The sequence below is a fragment of the Leiobunum rupestre genome, chromosome 2, assembly GCF_980474605.1.
Source record: "Leiobunum rupestre chromosome 2, qqLeiRupe1.1.hap1, whole genome shotgun sequence".
NCBI lineage: Eukaryota > Metazoa > Arthropoda > Arachnida > Opiliones > Sclerosomatidae > Leiobunum > Leiobunum rupestre.
The window spans coordinates 82,361,319-82,371,034 of NC_143385.1; positions in this window are offsets into that span (position 1 = coordinate 82,361,319).

The window sequence follows — 9,716 nt, forward strand, 5'->3', positions numbered from 1 at the left end:
AGGCAATTAGCGGCTTTCTCTTTCCCGGAGCAAGACATTAGCTGCTCTCTCTCGGAATAATAAATTGGCTGCTCTTTCTCTCTCTCTCGGAGAAAGAAATCAGCTGCTCTCTCTCTCTCGAACTAATAAATTAGCTGCGCTCTCTCAGAGCAGGCTATTAGCGGCTTTCTCTTTCCCGGAGCAAGACATTAGCTGCTCTCTCTCGGAATAATAAATTGGCTGCTCTTTCTCCATCTCTCGGAGTAAGAAATCAGCTGCTCTCTCTCTCTCGAACTAATAAATTAGTTGCGCTCTCTCAGAGCAGGCTATTAGCGGCTTTCTCTTTCCGGAGCAAGACATTAGCTGTTCTCTCTCGGAATAATAAATTGGCTGCTCTTTATCTCTCTCTCGGAGAAAGAAATCAGCTGCTCTCTCTCTCTCGAACTAATAAATTAGCTGCGCTCTCTCAGAGCAGGCAATTAGCGGCTTTCTCTTTCCCGGAGCAAGACATTAGCTGCTCTCTCTCTCGAAATAATAAATTGGCTGCTCTTTATCTCTCTCTCGGAGAAAGAAATCAGCTGCTCTCTCTCTCTCGAACTAATAAATTAGCTGCACTCTCTCAGAGCAGGCAATTAGCGGCTTTCTCTTTCCGGAGCAAGACATTAGCTGCTCTCGCTCGGAATAATAAATTGGCTGCTCTTTCTCTCTCTCTCGGAGAAAGAAATCAGCTGCTCTCTCTCTCTCGAACTAATAAATTAGCTGCGCTCTCTCAGAGCAGGCCATTAGCGGCTTTCTCTTTCCGGAGCAAGACATTAGCTGCTCTCGCTCGGAATAATAAATTGGCTGCTCTTTCTCTCTCTCTCGGAGAAAGAAATCAGCTGCTCTCTCTCTCTCGAACTAATAAATTAGCTGCGCTCTCTCAGAGCAGGCTATTAGCGGCTTTCTCTTTCCCGGAGCAAGACATTAGCTGCTCTCTCTCTCGAAATAATAAATTGGCTGCTCTTTATCTCTCTCTCGGAGAAAGAAATCAGCTGCTCTCTCTCTCTCGAACTAATAAATTAGCTGCACTCTCTCAGAGCAGGCAATTAGCGGCTTTCTCTTTCCCGGAGGAAGACATTAGCTGCTCTCTCTCTCGAAATAATAAATTGGCTGCTCTTTATCTCTCTCTCGGAGAAAGAAATCAGCTGCTCTCTCTCTCTCTCGAACTAATAAATTAGCTGCACTCTCTCAGAGCAGGCAATTAGCGGCTTTCTCTTTCCCGGAGGAAGACATTAGCTGCTCTCTCTCTCTCGAAATAATAAATTGGCTGCTCTTTATCTCTCTCTCGGAGAAAGAAATCAGCTGCTCTCTCTCTCTCGAACTAATAAATTAGCTGTGCTCTCTCAGAGCAGGCAATTAGCGGCTTTCTCTTTCCCGGAGGAAGACATTAGCTGCTCTCTCTCTCGAAATAATAAATTGGCTGCTCTTTATCTCTCTCTCGGAGAAAGAAATCAGCTGCTCTCTCTCTCTCGAACTAATAAATTAGCTGCGCTCTCTCAGAGCAGGCAATTAGCGGCTTTCTCTTTCCCGGAGCAAGACATTAGCTGCTCTCTCTCGGAATAATAAATTGGCTGCTCTTTCTCTCTCTCTCGGAGAAAGAAATCAGCTGCTCTCTCTCTCTCGAACTAATAAATTAGCTGCGCTCTCTCAGAGCAGGCAATTAGCGGCTTTCTCTTTCCCGGAGGAAGACATTAGCTGCTCTCTCTCGGAATAATAAATTGGCTGCTCTTTCTCTCTCTCTCGGAGAAAGAAATCAGCTGCTCTCTCTCTCTCGAACTAATAAATTAGCTGCGCTCTCTCAGAGCAGGCTATTAGCGGCTTTCTCTTTCCCGGAGGAAGACATTAGCTGCTCTCTCTCGGAATAATAAATTGGCTGCTCTTTCTCTCTCTCTCGGAGAAAGAAATCAGCTGCTCTCTCTCTCTCGAACTAATAAATTAGCTGCGCTCTCTCAGAGCAGGCAATTAGCGGCTTTCTCTTTCCCGGAGGAAGACATTAGCTGCTCTCTCTCGGAATAATAAATTGGCTGCTCTTTCTCTCTCTCTCGGAGAAAGAAATCAGCTGCTCTCTCTCTCTCGAACTAATAAATTAGCTGCGCTCTCTCAGAGCAGGCAATTAGCGGCTTTCTCTTTCCCGGAGCAAGACATTAGCTGCTCTCTCTCGGAATAATAAATTGGCTGCTCTTTCTCTCTCTCTCGGAGAAAGAAATCAGCTGCTCTCTCTCTCTCGAACTAATAAATTAGCTGCGCTCTCTCAGAGCAGGCTATTAGCGGCTTTCTCTTTCCCGGAGCAAGACATTAGCTGCTCTCTCTCGGAATAATAAATTGGCTGCTCTTTCTCCATCTCTCGGAGTAAGAAATCAGCTGCTCTCTCTCTCTCGAACTAATAAATTAGCTGCGCTCTCTCAGAGCAGGCTATTAGCGGCTTTCTCTTTCCGGAGCAAGACATTAGCTGTTCTCTCTCGGAATAATAAATTGGCTGCTCTTTATCTCTCTCTCGGAGAAAGAAATCAGCTGCTCTCTCTCTCTCGAACTAATAAATTAGCTGCGCTCTCTCAGAGCAGGCAATTAGCGGCTTTCTCTTTCCCGGAGCAAGACATTAGCTGCTCTCTCTCTCGAAATAATAAATTGGCTGCTCTTTATCTCTCTCTCGGAGAAAGAAATCAGCTGCTCTCTCTCTCTCGAACTAATAAATTAGCTGCACTCTCTCAGAGCAGGCAATTAGCGGCTTTCTCTTTCCGGAGCAAGACATTAGCTGCTCTCGCTCGGAATAATAAATTGGCTGCTCTTTCTCTCTCTCTCGGAGAAAGAAATCAGCTGCTCTCTCTCTCTCGAACTAATAAATTAGCTGCGCTCTCTCAGAGCAGGCCATTAGCGGCTTTCTCTTTCCGGAGCAAGACATTAGCTGCTCTCGCTCGGAATAATAAATTGGCTGCTCTTTCTCTCTCTCTCGGAGAAAGAAATCAGCTGCTCTCTCTCTCTCGAACTAATAAATTAGCTGCGCTCTCTCAGAGCAGGCTATTAGCGGCTTTCTCTTTCCCGGAGCAAGACATTAGCTGCTCTCTCTCTCGAAATAATAAATTGGCTGCTCTTTATCTCTCTCTCGGAGAAAGAAATCAGCTGCTCTCTCTCTCTCGAACTAATAAATTAGCTGCACTCTCTCAGAGCAGGCAATTAGCGGCTTTCTCTTTCCCGGAGGAAGACATTAGCTGCTCTCTCTCTCGAAATAATAAATTGGCTGCTCTTTATCTCTCTCTCGGAGAAAGAAATCAGCTGCTCTCTCTCTCTCTCGAACTAATAAATTAGCTGCACTCTCTCAGAGCAGGCAATTAGCGGCTTTCTCTTTCCCGGAGGAAGACATTAGCTGCTCTCTCTCTCGAAATAATAAATTGGCTGCTCTTTATCTCTCTCTCGGAGAAAGAAATCAGCTGCTCTCTCTCTCTCGAACTAATAAATTAGCTGTGCTCTCTCAGAGCAGGCAATTAGCGGCTTTCTCTTTCCCGGAGGAAGACATTAGCTGCTCTCTCTCTCGAAATAATAAATTGGCTGCTCTTTATCTCTCTCTCGGAGAAAGAAATCAGCTGCTCTCTCTCTCTCTCGAACTAATAAATTAGCTGCGCTCTCTCAGAGCAGGCAATTAGCGGCTTTCTCTTTCCCGGAGGAAGACATTAGCTGCTCTCTCTCTCGAAATAATAAATTGGCTGCTCTTTATCTCTCTCTCGGAGAAAGAAATCAGCTGCTCTCTCTCTCTCGAACTAATAAATTAGCTGCGCTCTCTCAGAGCAGGCAATTAGCGGCTTTCTCTTTCCCGGAGGAAGACATTAGCTGCTCTCTCTCTCGAAATAATAAATTGGCTGCTCTTTATCTCTCTCTCGGAGAAAGAAATCAGCTGCTCTCTCTCTCTCGAACTAATAAATTAGCTGCGCTCTCTCAGAGCAGGCAATTAGCGGCTTTCTCTTTCCCGGAGGAAGACATTAGCTGCTCTCTCTCTCGAAATAATAAATTGGCTGCTCTTTATCTCTCTCTCGGAGAAAGAAATCAGCTGCTCTCTCTCTCTCGAACTAATAAATTAGCTGCGCTCTCTCAGAGCAGGCTATTAGCGGCTTTCTCTTTCCCGGAGGAAGACATTAGCTGCTCTCTCTCTCGAAATAATAAATTGGCTGCTCTTTATCTCTCTCTCGGAGAAAGAAATCAGCTGCTCTCTCTCTCTCGAACTAATAAATTAGCTGCGCTCTCTCAGAGCAGGCTATTAGCGGCTTTCTCTTTCCCGGAGCAAGACATTAGCTGCTCTCTCTCGGAATAATAAATTGGCTGCTCTTTCTCCATCTCTCGGAGTAAGAAATCAGCTGCTCTCTCTCTCTCGAACTAATAAATTAGCTGCGCTCTCTCAGAGCAGGCTATTAGCGGCTTTCTCTTTCCCGGAGCAAGACATTAGCTGCTCTCTCTCGGAATAATAAATTGGCTGCTCTTTCTCCATCTCTCGGAGTAAGAAATCAGCTGCTCTCTCTCTCTCGAACTAATAAATTAGCTGCGCTCTCTCAGAGAAGGCTATTAGCGGCTTTCTCTTTCCCGGAGCAAGACATTAGCTGTTCTCTCTCGGAATAATAAATTGGCTGCTCTTTCTCTCTCTCTCGGAGAAAGAAATCAGCTGCTCTCTCTCTCTCGAACTAATAAATTAGCTGCGCTCTCTCAGAGCAGGCTATTAGCGGCTTTCTCTTTCCCGGAGCAAGACATTAGCTGCTCTCTCTCGGAATAATAAATTGGCTGCTCTTTCTCCATCTCTCGGAGTAAGAAATCAGCTGCTCTCTCTCTCTCGAACTAATAAATTAGCTGCGCTCTCTCAGAGCAGGCTATTAGCGGCTTTCTCTTTCCCGGAGCAAGACATTAGCTGCTCTCTCTCGGAATAATAAATTGGCTGCTCTTTCTCCATCTCTCGGAGTAAGAAATCAGCTGCTCTCTCTCTCTCGAACTAATAAATTAGCTGCGCTCTCTCAGAGCAGGCTATTAGCGGCTTTCTCTTTCCCGGAGCAAGACATTAGCTGCTCTCTCTCGGAATAATAAATTGGCTGCTCTTTCTCCATCTCTCGGAGTAAGAAATCAGCTGCTCTCTCTCTCTCGAACTAATAAATTAGCTGCGCTCTCTCAGAGCAGGCTATTAGCGGCTTTCTCTTTCCCGGAGCAAGACATTAGCTGTTCTCTCTCGGAATAATAAATTGGCTGCTCTTTCTCTCTCTCTCGGAGAAAGAAATCAGCTGCTCTCTCTCTCTCGAACTAATAAATTAGCTGCGCTCTCTCAGAGCAGGCTATTAGCGGCTTTCTCTTTCCCGGAGCAAGACATTAGCTGCTCTCTCTCGGAATAATAAATTGGCTGCTCTTTCTCCATCTCTCGGAGTAAGAAATCAGCTGCTCTCTCTCTCTCGAACTAATAAATTAGCTGCGCTCTCTCAGAGCAGGCTATTAGCGGCTTTCTCTTTCCCGGAGCAAGACATTAGCTGCTCTCTCTCGGAATAATAAATTGGCTGCTCTTTCTCCATCTCTCGGAGTAAGAAATCAGCTGCTCTCTCTCTCTCGAACTAATAAATTAGCTGCGCTCTCTCAGAGCAGGCTATTAGCGGCTTTCTCTTTCCCGGAGCAAGACATTAGCTGCTCTCTCTCGGAATAATAAATTGGCTGCTCTTTCTCTCTCTCTCGGAGAAAGAAATCAGCTGCTCTCTCTCTCTCGAACTAATAAATTAGCTGCGCTCTCTCAGAGCAGGCTATTAGCGGCTTTCTCTTTCCCGGAGCAAGACATTAGCTGCTCTCTCTCGGAATAATAAATTGGCTGCTCTTTCTCCATCTCTCGGAGTAAGAAATCAGCTGCTCTCTCTCTCTCGAACTAATAAATTAGCTGCGCTCTCTCAGAGCAGGCTATTAGCGGCTTTCTCTTTCCCGGAGCAAGACATTAGCTGCTCTCTCTCTCGAAATAATAAATTGGCTGCTCTTTATCTCTCTCTCGGAGAAAGAAATCAGCTGCTCTCTCTCTCTCGAACTAATAAATTAGCTGCACTCTCTCAGAGCAGGCAATTAGCGGCTTTCTCTTTCCCGGAGGAAGACATTAGCTGCTCTCTCTCTCGAAATAATAAATTGGCTGCTCTTTATCTCTCTCTCGGAGAAAGAAATCAGCTGCTCTCTCTCTCTCTCGAACTAATAAATTAGCTGCACTCTCTCAGAGCAGGCAATTAGCGGCTTTCTCTTTCCCGGAGGAAGACATTAGCTGCTCTCTCTCTCGAAATAATAAATTGGCTGCTCTTTATCTCTCTCTCGGAGAAAGAAATCAGCTGCTCTCTCTCTCTCGAACTAATAAATTAGCTGCGCTCTCTCAGAGCAGGCAATTAGCGGCTTTCTCTTTCCCGGAGGAAGACATTAGCTGCTCTCTCTCTCGAAATAATAAATTGGCTGCTCTTTATCTCTCTCTCGAAGAAAGAAATCAGCTGCTCTCTCTCTCGAACTAATAAATTAGCTGCGCTCTCTCAGAGCAGGCAATTAGCGGCTTTCTCTTTCCCGGAGGAAGACATTAGCTGCTCTCTCTCTCGAAATAATAAATTGGCTGCTCTTTATCTCTCTCTCGGAGAAAGAAATCAGCTGCTCTCTCTCTCTCGAACTAATAAATTAGCTGCGCTCTCTCAGAGCAGGCAATTAGCGGCTTTCTCTTTCCCGGAGGAAGACATTAGCTGCTCTCTCTCTCGAAATAATAAATTGGCTGCTCTTTATCTCTCTCTCGGAGAAAGAAATCAGCTGCTCTCTCTCTCTCGAACTAATAAATTAGCTGCGCTCTCTCAGAGCAGGCAATTAGCGGCTTTCTCTTTCCCGGAGGAAGACATTAGCTGCTCTCTCTCTCGAAATAATAAATTGGCTGCTCTTTATCTCTCTCTCGGAGAAAGAAATCAGCTGCTCTCTCTCTCTCGAACTAATAAATTAGCTGCGCTCTCTCAGAGCAGGCTATTAGCGGCTTTCTCTTTCCCGGAGGAAGACATTAGCTGCTCTCTCTCTCGAAATAATAAATTGGCTGCTCTTTATCTCTCTCTCGGAGAAAGAAATCAGCTGCTCTCTCTCTCTCGAACTAATAAATTAGCTGCGCTCTCTCAGAGCAGGCTATTAGCGGCTTTCTCTTTCCCGGAGCAAGACATTAGCTGCTCTCTCTCGGAATAATAAATTGGCTGCTCTTTCTCCATCTCTCGGAGTAAGAAATCAGCTGCTCTCTCTCTCTCGAACTAATAAATTAGCTGCGCTCTCTCAGAGCAGGCTATTAGCGGCTTTCTCTTTCCCGGAGCAAGACATTAGCTGCTCTCTCTCGGAATAATAAATTGGCTGCTCTTTCTCCATCTCTCGGAGTAAGAAATCAGCTGCTCTCTCTCTCTCGAACTAATAAATTAGCTGCGCTCTCTCAGAGCAGGCTATTAGCGGCTTTCTCTTTCCCGGAGCAAGACATTAGCTGTTCTCTCTCGGAATAATAAATTGGCTGCTCTTTCTCTCTCTCTCGGAGAAAGAAGTCAGCTGCTCTCTCTCTCTCGAACTAATAAATTAGCTGCGCTCTCTCAGAGCAGGCTATTAGCGGCTTTCTCTTTCCCGGAGCAAGACATTAGCTGCTCTCTCTCGGAATAATAAATTGGCTGCTCTTTCTCCATCTCTCGGAGTAAGAAATCAGCTGCTCTCTCTCTCTCGAACTAATAAATTAGCTTCGCTCTCTCAGAGCAGGCTATTAGCGGCTTTCTCTTTCCCGGAGCAAGACATTAGCTGCTCTCTCTCGGAATAATAAATTGGCTGCTCTTTCTCCATCTCTCGGAGTAAGAAATCAGCTGCTCTCTCTCTCTCGAACTAATAAATTAGCTGCGCTCTCTCAGAGCAGGCTATTAGCGGCTTTCTCTTTCCCGGAGCAAGACATTAGCTGCTCTCTCTCGGAATAATAAATTGGCTGCTCTTTCTCCATCTCTCGGAGTAAGAAATCAGCTGCTCTCTCTCTCTCGAACTAATAAATTAGCTGCGCTCTCTCAGAGCAGGCAATTAGCGGCTTTCTCTTTCCCGGAGGAAGACATTAGCTGCTCTCTCTCTCGAAATAATAAATTGGCTGCTCTTTATCTCTCTCTCGGAGAAAGAAATCAGCTGCTCTCTCTCTCTCGAACTAATAAATTAGCTGCGCTCTCTCAGAGCAGGCAATTAGCGGCTTTCTCTTTCCCGGAGGAAGACATTAGCTGCTCTCTCTCTCGAAATAATAAATTGGCTGCTCTTTATCTCTCTCTCGGAGAAAGAAATCAGCTGCTCTCTCTCTCTCGAACTAATAAATTAGCTGCGCTCTCTCAGAGCAGGCAATTAGCGGCTTTCTCTTTCCCGGAGGAAGACATTAGCTGCTCTCTCTCTCAAAATAATAAATTGGCTGCTCTTTATCTCTCTCTCGGAGAAAGAAATCAGCTGCTCTCTCTCTCTCGAACTAATAAATTAGCTGCGCTCTCTCAGAGCAGGCAATTAGCGGCTTTCTCTTTCCCGGAGGAAGACATTAGCTGCTCTCTCTCTCGAAATAATAAATTGGCTGCTCTTTATCTCTCTCTCGGAGAAAGAAATCAGCTGCTCTCTCTCTCTCGAACTAATAAATTAGCTGCGCTCTCTCAGAGCAGGCAATTAGCGGCTTTCTCTTTCCCGGAGGAAGACATTAGCTGCTCTCTCTCTCGAAATAATAAATTGGCTGCTCTTTATCTCTCTCTCGGAGAAAGAAATCAGCTGCTCTCTCTCTCTCGAACTAATAAATTAGCTGCGCTCTCTCAGAGCAGGCTATTAGCGGCTTTCTCTTTCCCGGAGGAAGACATTAGCTGCTCTCTCTCTCGAAATAATAAATTGGCTGCTCTTTATCTCTCGGAGTAAGAAATCAGCTGCTCTCTCTCTCTCGAACTAATAAATTAGCTGCGCTCTCTCAGAGCAGGCTATTAGCGGCTTTCTCTTTCCCGGAGCAAGACATTAGCTGTTCTCTCTCGGAATAATAAATTGGCTGCTCTTTCTCTCTCTCTCGGAGAAAGAAATCAGCTGCTCTCTCTCTCTCGAACTAATAAATTAGCTGCGCTCTCTCAGAGCAGGCTATTAGCGGCTTTCTCTTTCCCGGAGCAAGACATTAGCTGCTCTCTCTCGGAATAATAAATTGGCTGCTCTTTCTCCATCTCTCGGAGTAAGAAATCAGCTGCTCTCTCTCTCTCGAACTAATAAATTAGCTGCGCTCTCTCAGAGCAGGCTATTAGCGGCTTTCTCTTTCCCGGAGCAAGACATTAGCTGCTCTCTCTCGGAATAATAAATTGGCTGCTCTTTCTCCATCTCTCGGAGTAAGAAATCAGCTGCTCTCTCTCTCTCGAACTAATAAATTAGCTGCGCTCTCTCAGAGCAGGCTATTAGCGGCTTTCTCTTTCCCGGAGCAAGACATTAGCTGCTCTCTCTCGGAATAATAAATTGGCTGCTCTTTCTCCATCTCTCGGAGTAAGAAATCAGCTGCTCTCTCTCTCTCGAACTAATAAATTAGCTGCGCTCTCTCAGAGCAGGCTATTAGCGGCTTTCTCTTTCCCGGAGCAAGACATTAGCTGCTCTCTCTCGGAATAATAAATTGGCTGCTCTTTCTCTCTCTCTCGGAGAAAGAAATCAGCTGCTCTCTCTCTCTCGAACTAATAAATTAGCTGCGCTCTCTCAGA